Genomic DNA, 14064 nt, shown 5'->3' on the forward strand with positions numbered 1-14064 from the left:
TAATGAGTGATATATGTGTATTTTATTTAACTAATACTCCATTTTTGGATATTCAGGTTGTTTCATAGTTTTTTCTTATATAATGCTACAATAAACACTGAACATTCTTGTCTACTGTTTATATAGAATAATATATATAGCAATGAGGACTTGTACCACTGACATTTTACAAGCGACCTTCCAGAATTATTTTCCATGGTTTTTTCAAATATACAAAAAAGTAAAAAGAACATTAATATGAACCCCAATATATCCCATCAGCCAGCTTCAACAGTGATCATTATTTTACTGCTTCTGTTTCATCTATGCTGATATTTATTTTGTTTACTATAATATTGTAAAGAAAACCCATATATCGTTTTACCCATAAGTGCTTCAGTGTGTATCTCTAATAGATAAGAATTGAACTCTGTAATGATTTCCTGTTTTTCTGTTTTTTTTCAGTTTATATGTTGAAGAAATAGGATCATTTTTCCTCAACAATTTTCCATGATCTAGATTTGACTAATCAGTTGTGGTGTTGTTTAATCTGTTCTTTTTTCCCTCTTTTTTTTTTTTTTTTTTGTTCTTCATATAAACTGGTGGTTATATCTAAAGGCTTGATGGGATTCAAGTTCTTTTTTTTTTTTTTTTTTTTTTTTTTACAAAAATGCTTTATTGGTGGTGTTATATACCATATCAGGAAGCATACAATTTCAGGTTGCCCCATTTTCAATGATGACAAGATTTTCACTGGGTTCAGACACATGTCCTTTAGTCTATCTTCCTTCTTTCTTTACTTCTCTTCCCCTCCTTCTTTCTAAATCTTTTCCAGTCTGATATCCTGAATTGGTAACTCATTTTTGTTTTCCATTTCCATGATTATTAGTGATTTTGACTTTTTCAACATGCTTATTGGCCTTTTGAAGTGCCTTAGCAAATTGCCTCTTTGTCTTTTGTTTGTTTCACTATTTGCCTCTGTGGAAGAATGAACAAGGTCTTTGGGGTTCTTTTTTTTTTGTATTTTAATGTAAATAGGTTAGGGATATGTTTGATTTTATACATGGCACATTTTTAAGGGACAGTCCTTTAAAAAAACGTTCCTAATCTAACAAGGAAATCCATTTCTTGTATATTAGTTTAATTGACACATAGTGGTTAAACTGTTACAAGACTGGTGAGTATATTTAATCTCCAAGGAAAAAATATTTCAGAAATTTAAGGAAAAACACAGTTTTCTACACAGAATATTTTACCAAATACAGTTTTTTATAACAAACATCTTCAGGCTCACAGTTACACAAAAACACTTCTTGAATTTTTAATTAAATCTGACTATTTACAAGAAAGATCATTGCTCTTATTAAATACACTTAGGCAAGAAATTCAACTTTATGGTGAAAAGATACAGACTAGGTACAAATTTAATTAAAGAATTATGGCAACTGTACATAAATATTGGCTAAATTTTCTTCCGAGAAAAGGTAATGAATAGCTTAGTACTTTTATTGACAAAACACTTACGTCAAGAGCTTTTTTTACTTCACATTTTTCATTAATACTTTTCAAATTTGTGACCAATGATTTTAACTACAATTTAAACCAAAGTAGAATTAAAGTCAATTGGCTCTTAATATATTCTATTTTCACATCTTTTTCTATCTGTTTGTTTTCTCATATATTATTGATACTAGCCCTTTGCTGTCCTAAGTGCTGCAAATATTTTTCCTAGGTTGTCATTTACCTTCCACCATATTGACCTTATTTTAGATTTGTAGCATTTTAAAAATTTTATGAAGTAAAATATGTCAGGAGATTGACTTTGGTTATTGATGGTAATTATGTTCTTATAAAGTTATGCTAATACTGAATTAGCGAATCATTGTTCCTAGAAGAGATACAGGGTTTGGTTCCTGCAGGCCTCTGGTCACAAGGCTTTTATTAACCAAAGAATATATAACCTTGTTTTTTGTGTGTTCTGTTTGAAGGCACCTTATTTAATATATATTGTTGATTCATTAACAATGAACTCATGGCCAAATAGCACTATAACTCATGCCTGAACAAAGCTTATCAACGTATTTCTTCCATAAGGTGCTTGACAGCCTTCTTGTGCTTAGGAACACTACATAGCACTTCAGTACCATGCTTGGGGAACACTTTAAGAGCAAAACCACCAACAAAAAGTACAAGAATGCAAAAACGAGGCACTGAAGACTTTGAGGTATGAAAGATGAAACAAGTAGGCAAAGCAATACCTTGTTCAACCTCATCTGGAAATGTGCACATGGAGCAACTCAAGTCTTTGCCACTCTGTGCATGCACATGGCCACACATGACCACAAAAGTGCTGCAAGTATTGGATTGCAGTTTACAAATAAAATTTTTTTGAAAAGGCAACTTCATAAATTCAGAATCTTCATATAATGAGGATTGACTTTTGATTCTTTTCTGTGTCATCTATGTTTTAATGATGTCTTTGAATAATTCCTATTTTGGTCTAATGTTATTGCCCTATATTGCGTTAAAAGTAAATACATTTATTTCAGCAAACTGAAATTAAAATAATATGCCAAACCAGTGTTTTCTGCAATAAAATAATATGCTATAGATTTTTAAGAATTTAAAAGTTAAAGTGACTACATCAAAACTTGATCTAAGATTAAAAGATAATCACCCAAATTGAAGGAGAAAAACCATAAGATCATCTCAATAGATGCAGAGAAAGCTTTCGACAAAATTCAACACCCATTTATGAAAAAAGCCCTGCAGAAAGTAGGAATAGAGGGAACTTTCCTCAACATAATAAAGGCCATATATGACAAACCCACAGCCAACATTGTCCTCAATGGTGAAAAACTGAAACCATTTCCACTAAGATCAGGAACAAGACAAGGTTGCCCACTCTCACCACTATTATTCAACATAGTTCTGGAAGTCCTAGCCACAGCAATCAGAGAAGACAAAGAAATAAAAGGAATCCAAATCGGAAAAGAAGAAGTAAAGCTGTCACTATTTGCAGATGACATGATACTATACATAGAGAATCCTAAAGATGCTACCAGAAAACTCCTAGAGCTAATCAATGAATTTGGTAAAGTAGCAGGATACAAAATTAATGCACAGAAATCTCTTGCATTTCTATACACTAATGACGAAAAATCTGAAAGTGAAATTAAGAAAACACTCCCGTTTACCATTGCAACAAAAAGAATAAAATATCTAGGAATAAACCTACCTAAGGAGACAAAAGACCTGTATGCAGAAAATTATAAGACACTGATGAAAGAAATTAAAGATGATACAAATAGATGGAGAGATATACCATGTTCCTGGATTGGAAGAATCAACATTGTGAAAATGTCTCTACTACCCAAAGCAATCTACAGATTCAATGCAATCCCTATCAAACTACCACTGGCATTTTTCACAGAACTAGAACAAAAAATTTCACAATTTGTATGGAAACACAAAAGACCCCGAATAGCCAAAGCAATCTTGAGAACGAAAAATGGAGCTGGGGGAATCAGGCTCCCTGACTTCAGACTATATTACAAAGCTTCAGTAATCAAGACAGTTTGGTACTGGCACAAAAACAGAAATATAGATCAATGGAACAGGATAGAAAGCCCAGAGATAAACCCACACACATATGGTCAACTTATCTTTGATAAAGGAGGCAAGCATATACAGTGGAGAAAAGACAGCCTCTTCAATAAGTGGTGCTGGGAAAATTGGACAGGAACATGTAAAAGTATGAAATTAGAACACTCCCTGACACCATGCACAAAAATAAACTCAAAATGGATTAAAGACCTAAGTGTAAGGGCAGACACTATCAAACTCTTAGAGGAAAACATAGGCAGAACACTCTATGACATACATCACAGCAAGATTGTTTTTGACCCAGCTCCCAGAGAAATGGAAATAAGAACACAAATAAACAAATGGGACCTAATGAAACTTAAAAGCTTTTGCACAGCAAAGGAAACCATAAACAAGACCAAAAGACAACCCTCAGAATGGGAGAAAATATTTGCAAATGAAGCAACTGACAAAGGATTAATCTCCAAGATTTACAAGCAGCTCATGCAGCTCAATAACAAAAAAACGAACAACCCAATCCAAAAATGGGCAGAAGACCTAAATAGACATGTTTCCAAAGAAGATATACAGATGGCCAACAGACACATGAAAGAATGCTCAACATCATTAATCATTAGAGAAATGCAAATCAAAACTACAATGAGATATCATCTCACACCGGTCAGAATGGCCATCATCAAAAAATCTAGAAACAATAAATGCTGGAGAGGGTGTGGAGGAAAGGGAACACTCTTGCACTGTTGGTGGGAATGTAAATTGATACAGCCACTATGGAGAGCAGTATGGAGGTTCCTTAAAAAACTACAAATAGAACTACCATACGACCCAGCAATCCCACTACTGGGCATATACCCTGAGAAAACCATAGGTCAAAAAGAGTCATGTCCGCGATGAAGAGTGGCCCCCGCTTGCCACAACTAGAGAAAGCCCTCGCACAGAAACGAAGACCCAACACAGCCATACATACATACATACATACATAAAAAGAATGTAAGCAGACAAGAATAGCATTAAAAAAAAAAAAAAAAAAAGAGTCATGTACCAAAATGTTCATTGCAGCTCTATTTACAATAGCCAGGACATGGAAGCAACCTAAATGTCCATCGACAGATGAATGGATAAAGAAGATGTGGCACATATATACAATGGAATATTACTCAGCCATAAAAAGAAATGAAATGGAGGTATTTGTAATGAGGTGGATGGAGTTAGAGTCTGTCATACAGAGTGAAGTAAGTCAGAAAGAGAAAAACAAATACAGTATGCTAACACATATATACGGAATCTAAGGAAAAAAAAAAAAAAAAAGGCCATGAAGAACCTAGTGGCAAGACGGGAATAAAGACACAGACCTACCAGAGAATGGACTTGAGGATATGGGGAGGGGGTGGGGTGAAATGTGACAGGGTAAGAGAGTGTCATGGACATATATACACTACCAAATGTAAAATAGATAGCTAGTGGGAAGCAGCCGCATAGCACAGGGAGATCAGCTCGGTGCTTTGTGACCACCTAGAGGGGTGGGATGGGGAGGGTGGGAGGGAGGGAGATGCAAGAGGGAAGAGAAATGGGAACATATTGTATATGTATAACTGATTCACTTTGTTATAAAGCAGAAGCTAACACACCATTGTAAGGCAATTATACTTCAATAAAGATGTTTAAAAAAAAAAAAGATAATCACCACTCATGCTTTTTTCCAATCAATAACAATGTTATTTTATGTAATTTTCTTTACTGTTTTGTTGGAGTTAATATTCTAATACATTTAAATACATGTAAATTAAATTTGTGAGAAGTTTAAGAATTAGGTTATTGGGCATTCTGCTATAAGATTTGATACACAGGGTTTAATTAATAGAAAGTAGCCATGGCCTGACTTGAAAATAAATTGTTATGAATTATTCTTAATGAGAAAATAGGTTTATTCTGGAACTCTTGTCACTGACATAGAAGCTTTATTTTGACTTGAGAGAATACCCATAATGGTGAAGGAACACGTTAGGGATTTTAGAGTATTGGTGTGAGGGACTATTTCCTTAAATTAGTCTGTGTATTTTACACTAGGTAATGTAATTTACCTAAAACATCTCTAATGTTTTTAACTTAATTTTGTAAGTTAAATATATGTACACATATTGTCATTTTTACAACTCTGCATTAAAGATATCACTATCTCTGCTATACAAATGAGGACACTGAGATCCAGGGGTTTAAATAACTTACCCAACTCAAGTAACTTGCCCAAGATCACATAACAAGTAAGTACTAAAGCAAGACTCATCTTTTCACTCTGCACTGTAAGCTCTAGGTACATTAAACAACTTCAGGTTCTCTAATTTGGCCTATTTTTCTCACTTCTTGGCCTTTCCATATGCTAGTTCTTCTTCCTGAAACAATCTTACCTTCCCACACCATCTTCACACAATGAACTTTCGCTCAGCCTTTGGTTTTCACACCAAGCATCATCTTCCAGTCCTCATGAGGTGTGTCTCAGTGACCTCAGTGTGTGAACACTCAGTGCATCCTTGTTGATGTGGACCACAATGTATTATCTTTGCTGCGTGTTTTGCTTGTATGTACAATGAGTGAGATCAGGGGGTATGTCTTGTTCACTGTTGTATTCTCAGCCCCTAGAACACTGACTAGCGTACAGTAAGACCATTTGATTTGAAATATTTGCTGCTTAAGTGAACGTACATTTACAAATGTTGAGCAAAGCAACATGTTTCTAGATTTGGCAAATGTAAACATTTTGATAACTTCTGAGGTGAGAACTTCCTGAAACTCCACTTACATGAGGAAGCTGGAGAAGAAGAATTATTCTGGAAAGATGTGTCATTAATTACACTCACAGGATAAATGGCAGGAAAAAAGCATATATCCAAGAGAAAGGGATAATGAAAAACAATTATGGATTTTCATTAATAGCCTGGAAAAGAGTAAGGACTAATGAGAAAAATATAAGAATATTTATCTAGCATATAATTGTGAGAACACAATATTATCATTCATAAAGTTTCAGCAATTGGAAACCATTCATCTGATTATACATCTAAAAGCTCTGTTCTTGACAAACCAGTTCCCTTTTTTTTCATATTAAGATATATACATGTATACATCCTATACATACACAAACTCTCCATTGGAAAAATTTATTGGTTTACTTACATTATCAAGAGCATTTGCTAATCACGTTTGTGCTTGCAGTGGCATGTGGGAGGGACACCAGTGTAAAATGAATCTGACAGACACAGGTTCTCTTCTCAGAGAACTTTATTGTTAAGACAAACACTCAGGAGCGTAATAATAAACTGTTCATTATAACAATTTCCATACCCAATCCCATTGTCAACATATTTCAAGCAATATTAAATACAATTGGAATACAACCCTGGAGTATGTGATAACTGTGTATCACTCTTTTCTATGCCACTAAAACTGAATGCAAATCAGCTAGGGAATGTATTCATTTTTACCTATCAATGCTGTAGGCAGATAAAGCTTTATTTGTCCTGGCCTCTGTGTCTTGTTGATATCACTGACCAAACACCAATTTGGGCTGTTCTTTTGTGTAAGAAGGAACAGGAGCAATTTAAATCACCCTTAGGCAACTTTCATTGTCTCATTCATGTTCCCTTTCCTGGCACTGATTACTTATCTTGGCCCTCCTATTAACTTCTGTGTGACTTGAGGGATACAGAATTTAACAACTTGTGTGATCTATCTCATTTGTAAAATGCAGCTAATCTACTTACTGTGGCAATGTGTGGAATTTGTAATAACACCAGGCAACTATAATTACTTGAATGACTAGAAACAATTTACCACAAATTTGGAGGCAAGACACAGGTTATATCAAATCTTTTTCAGTGTAACATATAGATATCTCCACAATGTATCCCACTGCATAGGATAAAAACTAGTTTAGGTATACTGTATTTCTGTCTTTACAAGAGCCTGGGGTAGTTTTCTTCTTCTTTTCTTTACTTTTAGCCAAATATTTAGCATAAGATATTCAGATTAAATATAATTATGCTGGACTGTAGATCCATGTAATTACTCTTCCTACTTAAAATAACTTGTTAGATTTTATCAACTATTTAATCCCTTTTATAAAGAACCTATAAACGCTTTTGTGCCAAACACTCAGTTTCCTTCTCCCTTGCCACTTGCATCTATAGGAGCTAAAAGAATAATTCCTCATTTCCCCAGCCTCGCTTGCAGCTAGGCTTGGGCTTGTAACAATAGTTCCAGTCAGTGAAATTTTACCAGAAGACTACTGGGGTGTTCTTGAAATTATTTTGCTTTTCTAGTAAAGGAAGCAGAGGCTTATCAAGTTGAAAGAAATCTGCAGTAGCTATCTTGAGGAAAAGGCCAAAATAATAAAAAGAACAAGGAGATGGCTTTGTTGAGCTATTAAATCAGTGCCAACAGCTTCCTACTTTCAGAATTCTAATATCGTGTGGAAAAATAAACCTCTGTAAGTGGTTAAGCTGAGACAAGATAAGAGACTATAGATATACATGCAATTGTATATATATTGTATATATATGCATATACATATGTTAATGAAGTAAGAAATTTGGGGGGGGTGCAAAAAAATCAATTGTATGAAATGCAGGTTCACATTACTATGAGGTTAATGAAAATCATTATTTTTGCAAAATTAGTATAATTGTAAATAATTTTAAAAATTATAATGTTATAAGCACACACTGAATTGAGAAAATCCCCAATGAGCAGGAAGCAATCACTTCCTAACATTACCTCCCCAACCCTCCCCCAACACCCTCAACACAGAGAAGACAAGAATTTTTAGCTCCCTTGGGAAGGGGGGTGGGCTAGAGGATGGGACTTAATCACCAAGTATGTATTAACAAGGTTAATGAAATTATTAATTTACTGTAATTTAAAAGATAAAGCAAAATTTAAATGTGATTGTCAAAGGAATTCAGTAAATATTTCTCAAGTGCATTTTTGAAAGCAGTGCTGTGCTAGCACTGCAACATATACAAAAAAGTATGATTCTTAATATCAGCCTCTTACAAGAAGCTTACAAGAAGCTTAAAAGAAACAGTGAATATATTTTCTAAAACCTTTAGGCTTGTAATCATGGTGCAGCAAATAAAATTTAATGTCAATTTTAGATATCTAGAAAGTGAATTTTTATTAGTAAAATCCAGATTCTTTTGGTCACTGTAAAAAAGTATGCCTAACTTTTTTGTACTTACATTCTAAAATATTAATAGGTCAATAATTCTGTTATAATAAAAATATTTAGTAGTACTCTACCATATATGCACAGAACTCTTAATCAGATGTTTAGTAAAATAAAAATGAAGGCTTCAAGTCATGTGTGTTTGCTTCCTCAATTAATTCAGCAATATTTTTTTTAAATTTATCATTATTGTAATGTGGAAAACTTAATGGGAAACTCTTTTCCAAAGCCTTAATGATTTGATATATTCATGGACTTTGTGATGAAGGAAAATAATAATCTGAAGCCTAGAAAGACTAATTGAAAAATAAATTTTACTTAAGTTACTTGCTAATGAATGACCAAAGTTAGCTTTGATTCTACCTTAAAGATATGTTGTCAAAAATGTTAGCTTCACCAGGTTTCCAGAGAAATTAAATAGCCTGTATTTCAAAGTGGAAGGGACACATTCATAATGGCAAAGGATAGGCCAGAGTAGGAACAATGAAGTTAATTGACTAATTGTTCCATAATGAAGTACTTCTCCAACCCAAGGAAACTTCCATGTTTAGACAATACTGCAGGAAAATGAGAGGAACATGTGTTCTTGAAAAAATTCTGTCAAAACTTGTGCCTAACTCTAAATGTTCGAAACCAAGGTCATTCATTATTCTTTGAGAAGAATTTAATTTCCATACTGCATTTGCATTTTTAATGCTACATCTATTTGTCTCAAGTTACATGACAAAGACATTAAATTTCTAATCAGTAACAAAACCAGCAATTGTCTGGTGGCCAGTTTCATTATTGCCTTTCTCTTTTTCATACATTTTACTCACAGCTGTGATAGTTGAATGGATGTCCCAATTACCTTGGAATATGGGTGGCAGCAGCTAGAGATTAGAATTCATCTCTAGGCAGGACTAGGATGGCATCTAACATAAATCAAGAGGATATAAGTCAAATACAAATGAGTCAACAGAAGCAAGCGTATTATTAATATGCGGTGAGGGATCACATCTGATTTGCTTATCACTGTATCACCAGCATCTGCTACAATGTCTGGCACATAGTAGGTTCCCAGTCAATAGTTATCAAATCTCCAGTTTAAAAAGATAGGTCAGAATTATCTTGGGAGTGTTATTTATACGAACACATTAGCAGCAAGGATAGAGTGTGGTGCAAAAATCTTTGTGAGCTGAAGAGTATGTTATAAATTTAGAGTCAAAACTCAGAAATACTCAGATTGCTTGTGGGGCTTGGGTCTGCAAGTGGAGGAAATGATTTTGTCTGCAGGACTCAGCATCTCAACCCTTCAGGTCAAGGTAGCTGACTGGTATAAAACAAACAAACAAACAAAAAACTAAATCTCAGTAAACAATTGTAATAAAAGGCTTACTTCACTTTTTTTTTTTCAAAGTCCAGTGCAGGTCAACAGAGTACACTCTATGTAAGCAACTGTCCAGAGATCTGGACTTCTTTTATTTTTTTGCATTTAGTTCCTTTAAATCTTTGGAATTTTCGTCATCAGCCAGAAGATGAGGGAAGAGAATGAGGTATAGACGTCCTCAGAAATTGGCATGCATCACTTCCACTCACATTCCATTGTCCAAAAATAAGTCAGAAGGCCACGCCAAAGGGGTGTGGAAAATGTACTCTTACTCTGCTCAGGAAGAAGGGGAGAACATGGAAACTGGGGAGTACTCGCACTGTCTTTTACAGTCCACTCTTCAGAACATCACATACTTGTTTTACTCTTTTTCCCGTGTATAGGACAGATTCATTTCCCCTCCAGAAAGGCAACCCAAAATCCCATTTAGTCCCTGGATCCACGTCAAAGTGTAGGGACACTACTTGGGTGATAGGCAGTCCTCTTCATGAGACCTAAATGTGGTTCTGTGTGGGCCAACAGCCTAAGAACTAAAAGAAAAAGTCATCCACAACCTCATGCATAACAATAATGTGCAATGATGGAGCATAATAAAAAAAAATAATAGAAACTTGTTTTTAGATAGAGGAAGAATGGAAGACACTGGGCCATAACAATTACGAAACATAACTAAGCAGGATGTGAAGACGCCTGCTGTGAGGGAGATGGGAGGGATGTTTCTTAATTAGACTCCAGTTCTAATAAGAACACATTCATCCATTTTTTTAAAGTTCCCTGGCTCCAGGCTCTGTCTGGGAAGTTCTTTCTTTTCTATTAGCCTCCATCACCAGATCTGATGTGAGAATTGGGGGGTATGTCTATCTTGGTGGATGCCCAATATTCACAACTAACTTCTGGCACATGCAAGTATTGGGGCCAGAGAGTCATTTTAAATATCAAGTAAGTTCAGGATCCTGATTTCTTTAGCCATAAAATTTTCTTAAAAACGTAGTAGGCTTTTGATCTATGTGATTCAAGTCAACTCTGTGTCAGTAACTATACCCTAAGTTCTTTCCTGTGTATGCCAGTCTGACTCTACTTAATGGTAGCTACCTTAGGCCTTCAGACATGGCTGGAGAGGCTATATCCTGAATCTGACCTTTGCTATGATGGCTAAAACTTAGACTCTCAGAGGCAAATTTTGGGGGTCTTATTTCCTATGGTTTGGCACCTAGAAGTTGTTGTCTCTAGTATTCCTTGAAGGCCTCAAGTTTATGGGCTCTCTGTTCCCTGTCATTTCTGCTAACAAATCTACCAATTCTCATTTAAGTTCATCTCTTTCTTATAATATTCTACTGAAAACAACAGTAGCATCTGATACACATGATCATGTTCATTCTTTCCTCTAGAGCTATAGGCTCCATGAGCAGGTGCCTGCTTCCGAGTTTTCACTAGTGATATTTTCACCAAATGTTTGAAAAAGCATAATAGGGTTTTCCAGCCTTATAGCTTCTGTCTCCTTGCCATCTATAGCTCAAACCTCTAGCATTAGCTTAATGCCCATATTTTAGTTTTTGTCATGGTAACACCGAACTTCAAGGTATAACTTTCTAAATTAGAGATGCTTTTTGCTGCAATAAACAACCTCCACCTCGAGTGGCTTGAGCAATACAAGTTCATTTCTTACTCTTGTCACAGTTCAATATAGCTCTCTGTTTGGTGGAGGGGTTGGCATGTGTGCAGGCTCTGCTGTAGTGCTTCAAAGACCCCTGTCCCATTCATCTGTGACTACTTCTAGTTCAACAGTTCTCAAAGTGTGGTCCGTGGACCTTTGGGTCAGGGAGGCCAGTAAGGTCAAACTTTTTCTTAGTAACTAATGAAAATTATGTGTCTTTTTCAGTGTGTTGACATTGGCACTGATGGTAAAAAAGCAATGGTGAGTAAAGCTGCTTGTGCCTTCACATGAATCAAAGCAGTGGCATCAAACTGAAATAGTACTATCTTCCTCACTGCCACTCACTTGCAATCAAAATATCATCAGTTTCTTTTAAGAATGTCCTTGATGAAGGAAGATTAATTATTTTAATAAATCCTAACTTTTGAGTGAAAATCTTTTTCTATTCTGCATGAAGTAATGGGAATTATGACTAGGGTATTTCTGCTGCATACCAAAGTCCAATGGTTGTCTCATGGAAAAGCCCTCGTTCTATTGTTTGAGTTTCAAACTGAACTTGTCTTTTTTTTTTTTTTTTTCCTTTGTATACTATTTCTGCTTGAAAGAACAGACAATTCAAACTTGGATATTTGGCAGAAATTTCCTCAAGAGTTAACAAAGTGAGCCAATTATTTCAAGGACAATAATTGTGGTGGCAAATGGTAAAATTCAAGGTTTCAAGTGAAAATTAGAATTTTGAAAAACTTGTTTGTGCCACTATGACCTTGAAGGCTTCCCAGTGTTCAGAGGCTTTGCTGATGAGGTTGGCAGTACTATGATATTGTATAATGACATGTGTCAGCGTTTGGAAGATATGTATAACTCAGTGCTCTAGTGTTGTCCAAATGATCAATGCTTTATATTACAAAATCATATATTGGTAAACTGTCCATTCAAAGTGAAAGACAGAGCCATGGATTTTAATGTAATAGAAGATTAAATGTTTGTTGATATGATTTCAGATTCCATATTGCAATGAGGCTTTAAGAAACAAGGAGCTTTCTTTCATGTAGCATCAAAGAAGAGTATCCAAAATCATTTTAAAATACTTCTCCCTTTTCCAACTACTTATCTATGTGAGGCTAAATTTTCTTCATATGCAGAAGCAGATATGAAAATCCAGTTACTTACATTAAACCAACATTAAAGAAATTTTCAATAATGTAAATAATGCTACTCTTCTCACTAATTTTTTGCTTTTGTTTTGAAATTATAGCTGTTTTAATGGAAATAAAATGGAAAGTCCTTGACAGTATTTCTTCCAAGGAGTGTTCTCATCTTTTCATGTTCATTTCTACTTGCTATTTGCTTCTTGTTTTGTAAATATGTGTCTCCTTTTTTTTTTTTTTTTTTTGTAATTACCATTTATTGAGCCCTCACTATGAATTGGTCTGGACAAGGTGCTTTACTTTTAAATTTGAAGTAATACTCATTAAAAATCCCAAGAGGTAGCATTGTTATCCCCACTTTACAGAAGAGAAAACCTAGGTGCAAGATGGTGAGGTAACTTACACAACATCTTCTGGAACTGGAATTCAAACCTAGATTTATCCAACTCCATATTCCCTATCCTTTCCCTCTTTTTTTTTTTTAATACTCTGTTACAAAAAAAAAAAAAATGACTGTCCCAAATCAAAGCCTGGCCATCTGATTTTCTACAGATTTTATTAGTTTTCATAGATTCTCTACTCTAACTCAGACTGTTTGGAATCTTAGGGTTTTAGGGAAATCTCTAGAACTGAATTTAGATTATGTTCTAGTCTCAGATGCATATGGAAGACTTTCTCTCACTAGAAAATTTCCTGGCTGAAATGTCATAGCTCTTTAGTAATCATACTCAATCTCTTTACTAAAATATGTTTATTTTTCTACTCTCGAAGTGTCAGCTTGCAGATTGCCTTGTCAGGTTCTACCATTTTCATTTGTAAAGTTATGTCCGTACCAGACTTCCTAACTAGTCTAGTAGCAACTGCTCTAGCAAGTTCAGTCTCTGGAAGAGGTAAATTTACCACCACCCTCCTTTTTTTTCTGCCATTCTGCCTGTTAAGTATCTCAACACCCTCTTCGAGAACTGTTACAATAAATAGGCTACATAATTCACCTGCTTTTCATCTTTTTTCTATTTGCCTCATTTCAAATATTCCTACTCATTATTAACTGATGGAACCATTTCCATAGTTCCTTCATTCAATGCCC

General features: G+C 34.8%; 1 protein-coding gene across 2 annotated transcripts in view; it reads left to right on the forward strand.

Annotated features, from left to right (window-relative positions):
- Positions 1-14064, forward strand: part of LRRC7 (leucine rich repeat containing 7) — a 508378-nt gene that overhangs the window by 47709 nt on the left and 446605 nt on the right. The gene's annotated exons all lie outside the window — the stretch shown is intronic.

The sequence above is a fragment of the Balaenoptera acutorostrata genome, chromosome 1 (genome assembly GCF_949987535.1).
Source record: "Balaenoptera acutorostrata chromosome 1, mBalAcu1.1, whole genome shotgun sequence".
NCBI classification, from domain to species: Eukaryota; Metazoa; Chordata; class Mammalia; order Artiodactyla; family Balaenopteridae; genus Balaenoptera; species Balaenoptera acutorostrata.